Source organism: Hemiscyllium ocellatum, chromosome 23 (assembly GCF_020745735.1).
Source record: "Hemiscyllium ocellatum isolate sHemOce1 chromosome 23, sHemOce1.pat.X.cur, whole genome shotgun sequence".
Taxonomy (NCBI): Eukaryota; Metazoa; Chordata; class Chondrichthyes; order Orectolobiformes; family Hemiscylliidae; genus Hemiscyllium; species Hemiscyllium ocellatum.
In genome coordinates, this window is record NC_083423.1 from 20,647,476 (window position 1) to 20,658,787 (window position 11,312).

Below are 11,312 nucleotides of genomic sequence, written 5' to 3' on the forward strand. Positions count from 1 at the left end.
TAAAAATATGAAACCACCAAACCCCCCCCCTCAATTACATATCTTGCTCCTGGATAAACAAATAATTCATTCAGCATCCTATTTTGGTTGCACATCACCCAGTGATACCACAATCTGTATAACAGTCCATTAAAAATGATTAATTTGACAGAGAATTGCATATAACCTATGTTCTTGATCAGTAAGGTGCAGTTGATGGATGAGCAATCTATTTTTAATTCAAATAAGTTTCATATTCAAATTGATCAAACAAAAATCTTTTGATACTTCATACTGCTAGCACATTATTAGCCTTTGTATTTTTTGTCATAAGTATCAGAAAAGCTTGTGTTCATGATTTGAAATTGCTGTGAAGTTTCCCTTTATGATATTTTATTGTAGGGATTCTGTAATGATCAAACTGTACAGAAAGACAAAAAATAAGTCTGTCTAATCTGAGTTTACCTGAACCAAGATGACAGACCTGATCATATTTCATCTGATCCAATCTCACCTATCCCAATTGCTCCTGATTCCACCCAATCTGGCCTGACCCATGTGTATCTTAATGATTTTCTGGAGTTTCTGATGGTCTTTGCACTTCTCTATCGGCTGGTGTTCCTTGGGGAAACCGACCCATCCCCCAGATGTTGGTCTACTTCAGTTCTCTTGTGGCTGTTCTTCACATGTCAGCTTAACCGTGTATTTTAGCAGGACAGTAAAATGAGAAATGTTACCTTGGAGTGTTTCATTACATTATAGGTGCTGTTTAAATACAAGTTGCTATTGGTGAATCTCATTAGTGAAAAAGCCAGATTATACAGTGCTAGAATATGTGGGCAGAATAATGAATTATCTGTCTAAAGTGTATTGTGTTCAGTTGTGTGTGTGTGTGGCAGATTTCTAATGGTATTGACTATGGTGTTGAACATATAAGAGTGATGTGCATTTTCAGGAAAGGATTCCAGGTATGAAGCGAATGGCCAGGAGAAAAGAGGACTGAGGTGGAACCTGGTTCAAGAACAAAAATCATTAAAATAATAATGGATGGTGAACCAAAAACAAGCATATAAACAAGATAAAACAAATGGACTAGGAATCAGGTGGAATGATTTTAAACAATTGGAAGACATGAAATGAAGAGTCATCTAGACTCAAAATGTTAGCTTGCTGTCTCTTCGTGGATGCTGTCTGACTTGCTACAATTTCCAACATTTGTTGTTTTCTTGAGGAAATGTATAAATAGACTGGATCACAGCTAGGTGAGAGAAACTTTCCTCAGGTCAATTCCTCAGTTAGAAGCTAGTCTAGGAAACAAATGAGGGATGCTTCACTGAGAAAATTAGGTAGGTTATTTTAGGAATGGCCATTTTGGGAGAATTACTGGACAACAGAGATTAGATTCTGTGGAGAGCCAGGATACGAAGGAGTCACAAGAGGAGATTGGGTATTCTAAATGGATATGCTATGATGACATGGTCAGAGTACTAAAGGGGCAGTTATTATGGGAAAGTGAAAGTTATACATATTCAAGTTGTGATGGGACAATGAGGCTATTAAAAGAGAGAAATTGTGTTGGGAAAGATAACATGCTATACGGTTGATTTATGATGGACAGTGACAGCACACAAGGGATGAGTTATGATAGAATAGTAAGGATAATAGCAAGGAATGACTTATGATGGGAGAGTGAGCATAACAAGAGATCACATTATGATACACAATGAGTACAAATTATAATGGAATAATGAGAATACAAAATGCACCATTTACAATGTGAGTGTGGGGGTAATAGAGTCTTGTGTGTACCAAAAGGCATCAGTTGCAATGGGACAGTGAGAATACTAAAACAGATGAGTACAATACAATTGTGAGGCCCTGAAGGAATAAATGACTGGATAGTAAAGATATAAAAGAAGTTACAATGGGATAGTGATGATTTAAAAGGGATGCATTACAATGGGATAGTGAGGATATAAAAGAAGATAATTAAGATGGTTAAGTAATGATACTAAAGGAATGAATTTATGACAGGATAGGGAAAGTACTAAAATGACAAATTATGATTGAACGATGAGAATACTAAAGAGTTGGGTTATGATATGCTATGAGGATACTAAACAACAAGTTATAATAGTATACTAAAGAATACTAAAGGGACATGCCATAATAGGGTATTCAAGGGACAACTTATGATGGGGCAATGAGGAATAAGCAAACACATTATGGTGGTACAACATAAAATAGTTATGATGGGATAAAGTGAGTATTAAAGAGGTGAGTTTTGATAGGACACTGAGGGTACTACAGAGACAAGTTCTATTGGGAGAGTGAGTGTACCAAAAAGTTAAGCTAAGTGAAATAGTGAGAATATTAAAGGGACAAATATGTAGTGGAAAAAAGTAGATACAGTAAGAATACTAAAAAGATGGGGATTAGGTGGAACAATGAGGAGAAAAAAGGAATGAGTTATGGTAGACAGTGAAAGTACAAAAGGACGAGTTACAATACATGTGTGAGGTCTTAAAGGATTGATAAGATTGGGTATTGAAGGTTATAAGGGGACAACTAATGATGGAACAGTTGATTTAATAAGTCATATGATAAAGCATTGGTTTAAGACTGACAGCAGTCATGAGATGAAGTGCAGTTGACAGTGGTACTGAAATAATTAAGATGGGAAAGTAATGGTACTTAAAGAGATGCGATATTTGGGTGCAAAAAAGAAATTATTTTTGGACAATGGGAGCACCAAAGGTTTGGCTAAAGAAATGTGTTACAATGGATTAATGACGGTGTTGAAGTACATGTTGCAGTGGGACAGTGAATGTACTCAAGTGACAGGTTATGATTGGACAGTGAATCTACTGAAGGATCAAGTTATTATGGGATAATAATACTAAAAGAATGAGTTACGACGGAATAGTGATAGTAATAAAGGAATAAGCAATGTTGGGAAATAAGTGTTATCAAAGTCAAGTTAAAAAGCAATTGCATTGTATAATAAAAGTAATAAAGGAATAATGTATGACCAGATAACAGGGAAACTAAAGAATAAGTTATGACAGGGTCATGATTTATAATGAGACTGTGAGGATACTAATTAGGTGAGTTATGATGAGATGTGAAGGTGATGAAAACAAAATGTAAGATGGGACAATGAGAGTATTAAAGAGATGAGTTAGGATGGCATAATAAGAGTATTAAAGAGACAATGAAGGTAATGAAAAAAGGAATGATGGGACAGTGAGAGTACCAAAATATTGAGTTACGATGGGATAATGAAGGTACGAAAGGGTCAAGTAAGTTCCATTGTTATAGTTAGAGGAGTAAAACAATGATTTACAATAGGATAAGAAGACTTTTAAAAGATGCAATGCACGGGATCAAAGTGTTGAGTTATGACGGGACAGTATTCATACTAAAAGGAATTATGTTTGTGCAATGAGCATGCTAATAGCATGAATGTTATTAATACTAAAGCTAATAAAGTGATGAATCACAATGAGACAATGTGGTTAATATAATCACAAGTTATGATTTGACAGTGTGAATACTATAAGGACTAGATGCAATGGGACAGTAACATTATGAAAGGGATGTGTTATGTTGAAAGGACATAATGAGATACTCTTGAACAATGAAGTAATAAACAAACTAGTTATGATGGGACAGTTGTGGAAAGATAAGAATGAGCTTAGATGTGAGTGTTAGGGTGCTTGTGGGATGGGCTTTGAGAAAGATAGCTTTTGGGAACAATGGCTTTGATAGAAAAGTTATGGTAGAAATTGATAAGCTGTAGTGGCAGTTGGGTGACCAGTGTTTTGATGGGAAGCTAGATTAATCCCGAAAAGAGCTGGGAACTAGTTATAAACCTGAACAATATTTTTGAACAAAAATGTTGTTCCCATCCAGCCTTGTGTTTTTAATGTCAATGATGGCTCTCCTTCTTTATATGGATAAGATCAGCTAACACAACACTAACCAGGATCAAGCCTTAAATCTTGCTGATCCATGCGTTTGAAGTTCTTATGCATTTTCCCCAGGCACCAAGGCACCAAATTTTAAAGACCCTTTTCTTATTCATCTCAAGTTATGAGATCTTTATTGAAATGTCCAATTGCTGCACTGATTGCTTAAGTTGGTCAGTGCTCTATTTGGCAATGTTGCAGGTTCAAATTAAAAACTTGTGCTGAGTTTGCTGTTCATTCTTAATGGTGCAGAAATGAAATTAACAAGAAGCCTCAGAAATGTGTTTCATGATTGAATTCAGAGAATTTAGTCCAGGGAGGGGAAATTTGTCAAGCATCCTCATCCTGATTGACCCCAGCCCTTTTCGAAGAACTAGCATTTGGGTCAGTGAAGCATTACTATCTCCAATCAGAAGGTGCAAGGTTTGAGAATATCTTGTTTCCTTAATATCTTGTGAATCCTTTCACGTTGCACTGAATATTCTTAGTGTCAAAATACCAAAATAACCTCAATGGCTGACAGATTAGGGATCAGCTCCTCATGGGTTAGAAATAACCTGGGAGCACAGCTGAAGCATGACCACTTGGGTGAAACAATGTTCAGTGAGGGCAACCATGGATTTGTATCCCAGAGAGAGTCAGCATTTTCAGTGAGAAACAGAAACTTGGTTCAGGTCCTTTGAAAGACCCTTGGATTGGTAAATCTAGGATTGCCGTGGATGGGATTGGTAGGGATGGCTAGAGGCATCAAGAGGTGACATCCTTGTAGATGGGCCACATAAAGTTTGATAGATATGTTTTTTAATCTGTCTGTGTTCCAGAGTGAAATGTTTTGAATAAGAGTAAAGAAATTTCTAAACTGTATCTACACCCCTTCATCTCTCTTATAGATCTTACAGCACATCAAAGATTCCAGAAGTTGAATGCGAATGATTATTCTCCTGGATTTTTCAAACAATTTCAACGAAACACCATGGACAGGATTTCAAAATTTGTAATCATTCCAAATGAAAGTTTGTGAGTAACTGAAATGGAAGTAGTTGGACTATCTTGGAACATAGTATCGAGGTAGCCACTTAGCTCCTTGAACCTACCCTAAAATCAGGTTGGATCATGGCCAATCATACCTCTATTTACCTGCTTTTGCTCTATTTATCTTGATGCTACTACCCAGCAATAATCTACCCATCTCAGTATTAAAAGATCAATTGACCCCAACATCCACACTCTTTTGGGAGTTAGTTCCAGATTTTTACGACCTTCTGTGGAAAAGATGCATACGCACAACATGGACCACTGCGTGCAATCAATTGGTAACAGCTGATGAAGGGCAGGGGTTTGCATTTCTTTGTAATTCTCCTGCTCATTTGGCTGTAAGTTTTGTAAAAGAGCTGCAGAAAACCAAAAGAACAATGTGTTCTCTTTGAATTTTTGTAGTTCTTTTATTGGATTTAAAACAACTGGGACAGCAACCTGCAGGAACTGTCCCCTCTTTGCCATTGCAGAATTTCACAGATTGCCAGAGAAAGATCATTTCTACTGAAAAGGGTTTTTAAAATCATTTAGTGTAATTTTCAAGGAATGAAGTTGACATGGCAAAGGTGATTCTAATGATCTAATTCTAATCATGCCTCTTCTGGAACACTGTGTCCAGTTCTGGTCAGCCTACTGACCAGAGGATACTGAGTTGGAGAGGTTTCAGAAGTGATTTACCAGGATGTTGCTGGGAATGGAAGGTCTGAGTTATGGGGAGATACTGAATGGACTGGGACATTTTTCACTTGAACATAGGAGGTTGAGAGATGACCTTATAGAGGTGTAATAGGATCATGAGGGGCCTAGATAAGGCGAATCACAGGTGTCTTTTCCCTAGGGTAGGAGATTTCAAGACTAGGGGGCATATTTTCAAGGTGAGAGAAGGACGATTTAAAAAAAAGACATGGGAAATCTTTTTACACAGAGAGTGGTTCACGTGAGGAATGAATTTCTAGAGGAAGTGGTGGATTTGGATACAGTTACAATATTTGAAAGACATTTAGGTCAGTATGTGAATAAGAAATATTTGAAGGGATATGGGCCAAGCACAGGCAGGTGGGTCTAGTTTAGTTTGGGATTCTGGTTGGCATGGACTGGTTGGACCAAAGGGTCTATTTCAGTGCTGTATGACACTATGATCACCCAACCAAGTTACAGAAGACAAGCTGGGGAAAAGAAAATACCAGATCCATGCAAATTGTAAATATCAATTTGCCTTGGGGATTCCAGGTTCTGTTTGCAGTGAAAAGCACATTTCTCCAAAAAGAGAGCCACAGTTTTGACCTGACCCTTTTGGTGGAATTAGGTTGGACCTCCACTTTTGACTCTGTCTGTCTTTACTTCTTTAATTGAAGTTAATGGGTTGTAAAACTCAGCTGAAGGGACATTGGCTGTCTGATTTGAAATAGTCCTATTCATATAGGTTTGATTGAAATCGGAGTGACTGTGTTGTTTTTGAATTGGTTATGTGGTTTTAGGTTCAGGGCATTCCTCTCTTGGCCCTTCTAAATCTAATAGAATATGAAAATGCCCAGCTTTCAATAGTTGTTTTAAAAATGTATACCGTGTGATTTGATTGGGAATAATGGTATTAAACTGCGCAATACTAAATCAACCATTCACTGTACACCACACTTAACATTCCTTCTATTCAGAAGGACCATTCCCATAATTTTGTGTCTTTGCAGACAGCCCTCTCATGTTTGTTTATGAATGTCATGTGACAGTCTGTCACACTGAAGTGAAAAGAGGCAGTAAACGCTGCCTTTTAAATCGGGATTTGTAGCTACAAACCTCATTGCTCTTATCAGGACTAAATCAACCTGTCTCCCTTGCAGCTGATTGTGGCAGAATGTTTAATAAATGATTAACACCTTCTCAGAAATGTACTGTACTTGAGGAAGGAAAGCATTGTACCCTCATTACAGACAAATGAAATAGCAGCTTAGTTTTGATAAGCGTTAGGCCACTTTCCAAGGAATTGCAGATCTCACACTTCGTCATGTAGCATTTGAACATCAATAGAGTCAGGAAACAAATTGTAACAATGTACACATTAATTAGTGGCTCCCATAAGGTAGTATAGACATAGTGAGGGATTGACTACAAAACAAATTAACAAAATTGATTGGGCAAATTTATTGGTGAGAAAGTGTACAAGTGGGAGTTAGTAATGCAGGGGTTATGACTAAGGAAGTAACCCTAATGGGATTTTGCCAGTTAAAGGCAGCCTCATTATGGAATACTTTTCCTGCAGCAAACAGTATAATTGGAGGGAAAGAGGTATCTAGTTCTGCTTCTAAAGAATGAGTGTTTGCAGGGATATAAGGAGAGGATAGAGGTTGTGGCATATGGAGAGAAGATGAATAGGTGGGGTTCAGAGATATTAGAAGTTAGGTAGGTGGTGTTGAAGGATATTGGGAGAAGGTGGATACTAGGATGAAGTAAAGGTATGGATTTGAAGCTGAATAGGTAGTAAGAAGAATATTGGAAAGATGAGTAAGGCAAAGTGATTGTAGGCAAAAAATGGGTCCATAGGATTGAGCAAAATAGTGAGAAAGTGAGTATGTTTTGTTGGAATATCTAGTGAAAATGTGGATGTGTGTGGCATTGTGTGCTGTGGGTTTGAAGATATCATTGAATCGCTACAGTGTGGAAACAGGCCATTTTGCTCAAGTTCACACTAGCCCTCCAAAGACGCACCCTATCCCTGTAACTCTGCATTTTCCATCACTAATCCACATTGCATGCACATGCCTGGACACTTGGAGCAATGGATCATGGCCAGTTCACCTAATCTGCACGTCTTTGGACTGTGGGAGGAAACCAGAACCACCCAGAGGAAACCCACGTAGACATGGGAAACTTCACGCAGATAGTTGCCCAAGGCTGGATTCGAACTGGCACTGTGAGGCAGCAGTGCAAAACACTGAGCCACCTTGGTGTGAAAATGGGTATTATGATTGATGGCTATGATGAGATCCTGGGGAGGCAGAGTTGGATATCATGAGAACGTAAGAGTAGTTCAGTAAATTCAGTTGGGACATTAATTGAAAATGTATGTAGCTGGAAAAGCGCAGCAGGTCAGGCAGCATCCAAGGAACAGGAAATTCGACGTTTCGGGCATAAGCCCTTCATCAGGGCTTATGCCCGAAACGTCGAATTTCCTGTTCCTTGGATGCTGCCTGACCTGCTGCGCTTTTCCAGCAACACATTTTCAGCTCTGATCTCCAGCATCTGCAGACCTCACTTTTTCCTTGAAAATGTATGTAATTTGGTTTAAGGGGCGTAGCAAGAATGTGAAGCTGACCTATGGAATAAAGAACAGGTTTTCTGAGTCCAATGATCTGTTTCTGTGCAGTATCAATTGTTTCTTTCAGGTAGCACATTGCGTGTTAATGAGGGCTATTTCTTGGTATGTTGGATCCACTATGGTCTGAAACCTGAATCCTGCCTCATGCTCCATTAAACACTAGCTCTGCTGTAGATTTCACGGGATATACTTTATTGACAATTCTCATATACTCATATCTCACTTCATTCTCTTGTTCAACTCTTATCTCCTACTTCAATATTGAACCTAATCTCGCTTCCATTTTTTTTTCTCTGTCCATCCAACATTCTGTCCTGAGAGCATTGCTTCTGATAGGGTTTTAGCTCAACATCCACAGCCACTTGGAGCCCTCAGGTGCTTTCCTCAAGTGGCTATTCTCTAGGTGTGAGCTTAGGCAGTAAGTGCCGGCAAGCAATTTGCCTGTGGGAAACATCCCACTTGAGCCCAGTCCTGCCTGGGACTGAGGACTCTTTTATATTTTGCTTTTTAGCCCATGGATCCTGAGGGGAACTGAAGACCCTGAATGCAATGCCAGCTGAGATCAGCAAAATCAGGACTGAATCTATGAGTTCATTCCATGCCCTGTCCTTCCAGTGTGGAGAGGCACTCGGGGAATGCGCAAGTACCACATCCCACAGGAATTGATGGGGCAGGGGGCCGCAAAGATGATTCTTCTTATTCGGTCATCTCACTTCAATCAAGTCTATCTCCCATTCCATTACAAATTGTCACATAGTTTCAACTCTCATTTCCCATTTCAATTCAATAATAGGTCAATCCTAATATATAATTTATCATTTAATTTTCTTCCTCGCTTCCTTCTCTGACTCCGTCTCTATTCCATCAATAACCTAAGTTTCATTTCTCATTTCCTTTCAATTAAAGTTCTTTCGTGTGTAAAATTTTGCTGGTGCTCAGGTTTGAGAATTTCAGGCATCCAGTATTCATCGAATAATCCCAGGACTGTGCAAAACAGGTTAGATAGAGAGTAAAGCTCTTTCTACTACACTCTCTCAACAATGTACCTTGGGTCCAAATTCAAAAGAGTTTCATTTGCACATTCTCTGGGTCTCACAGAGTTATTGTAAAATCAATGCCATTTATTAAATCATCAAACGTGGCTCTGGATTGAAACTGTCCAAACACATATAGACAGAAAAGGACAGATTATTTGAGCCTGGCTAAAACCCAAGTCCAAGAGGGAATTAGTCCTGTCACACTGCACTTCCAAATTCCTGTCTCATTTCCTTTTGTCTAATCTCACTCCTTATCTTAGAGTACATTCTGCATTTGTCTGCACAACAGCCTTCAAAATAAATTTCTATTGGGATTAGAAAGTGTGCTTTAGAATAAAAATCAGAAAACTATTGAAATTACAGCACAGAAATGGCCAATCAGCCCTGTGAGGGTACTATCTCCATGTTCAATTTTCCTTCTCTAATCCCATTTACCTGCTTCATTTCATCTTATGTTGACCTTCTTGGAATTTGAGCATTAAATAAAGATGGGGTTCATGTTTTCATGTTTTGTTTCTTGATCTTTCATTTGATGCAAGGTGTAAATAGGAGGTATAGCGTTACATTTGTTTTGGACAGCAAGAGGAATTATTTAGTCTCAAAATATTGTCAATAAATGAAGTGAAGTTTCCAATATATTCCCACTACTTCAGCTGAATATCAACATTTAGTATGCTCTCACATTAATATTTACTGATTAACAAAACTGACAATCAGACTATCTTTCGTAACTTAGGAAAAATATCTCAGTTTAATCTTTAAGCTTCTGTGAATAAGGAAATTGAACAGTCTGTCTGCAGGGTTAGCTTGCAATCTTGGTGAACAGAAAGAACTCCTTTCAGTAACCATCAATTTGAATGCAAAACTAGGAAGTGCAGAGTTACAAGAGAACAAACTTTAAGTGCACCAGTGATAACAAACATGAATATGTATCAGTGTAGGAAAGAATGGGAACTTTTGGGAGTGTAAGTATGTCTGAGATTTAGATAGAGTGTGGGAAATGGGGGAGGAGAGAGACTGTGTGGTTGGATATGTCTGTACATTAGAGGGTGTTTGATCCATACATGCATGGAAAGTTTGATGGTTAACTAGGAGTATATGTCTGAGAGAATATATGTCTATGTATATGTATCTAATTGTGCGAAGGTGGTGTGACTGTGTCGACATTTGTATTCTTGGTATCCTGCTGGCGTGTGCAAGCCCTCAGTATTGGTAACTCTTAAAAAAGGAGTCTTGAAGTACAGTACATTTCAGCAAAGGATAGCTACACAGTGACAGGGTCATGTTAGTTTTTAGTCTGTCCCTCCACTATAGGAGAAAATAAAATCAGTCCTAGTACTAGCAAGAGTTTAGGATGAACTTGCAGCCGAGTCACAATATGTTTGGACGGTATGATTATCTGCAGTTATGAAAGGACACAGCATCCATGTAGTACACTCAATCCATGTGGATGCATGCCTGTCATGTCGGCCCATGTCAGGGGTTCCTACTTATCTCTGTTTATGTGAGACCAAATTTAAAATTCTAATTTTGAACAAACTTGTTATGGATGGAAGATGATGAGTTAAATGCGCCAAAATGTCCAACAGGTTTCCTTGCTTCTGATGTATCCCTACAGCCCTGAGACTGCTGCGATCTTCATTACAACCATGTGTGAGAGAAAGAGGAAAAAAAAGAAAGATCTGATTAACCAAGTAATTTGTTTGGAAGATACAATTTAACATTTTCTTATAATAGTATATATGTATAGTTTTAGTAAAATTATAACATAAAAACTTTTTTATATTATTTTTGTTCAAATATATAATTGGTAAAAAGATGAGTATTTTGTTGATGGAATAGAACTAGGATGTTTCTCTATATTTCAAACTAACATGTGGAGGGGATGCATCACCATATTTTGCTCTCTTCCCTTTGATTGATCATTGACCCCTTCCTAACCTCAGAAGACAGGGGACTTTGAAATAAATTTATACA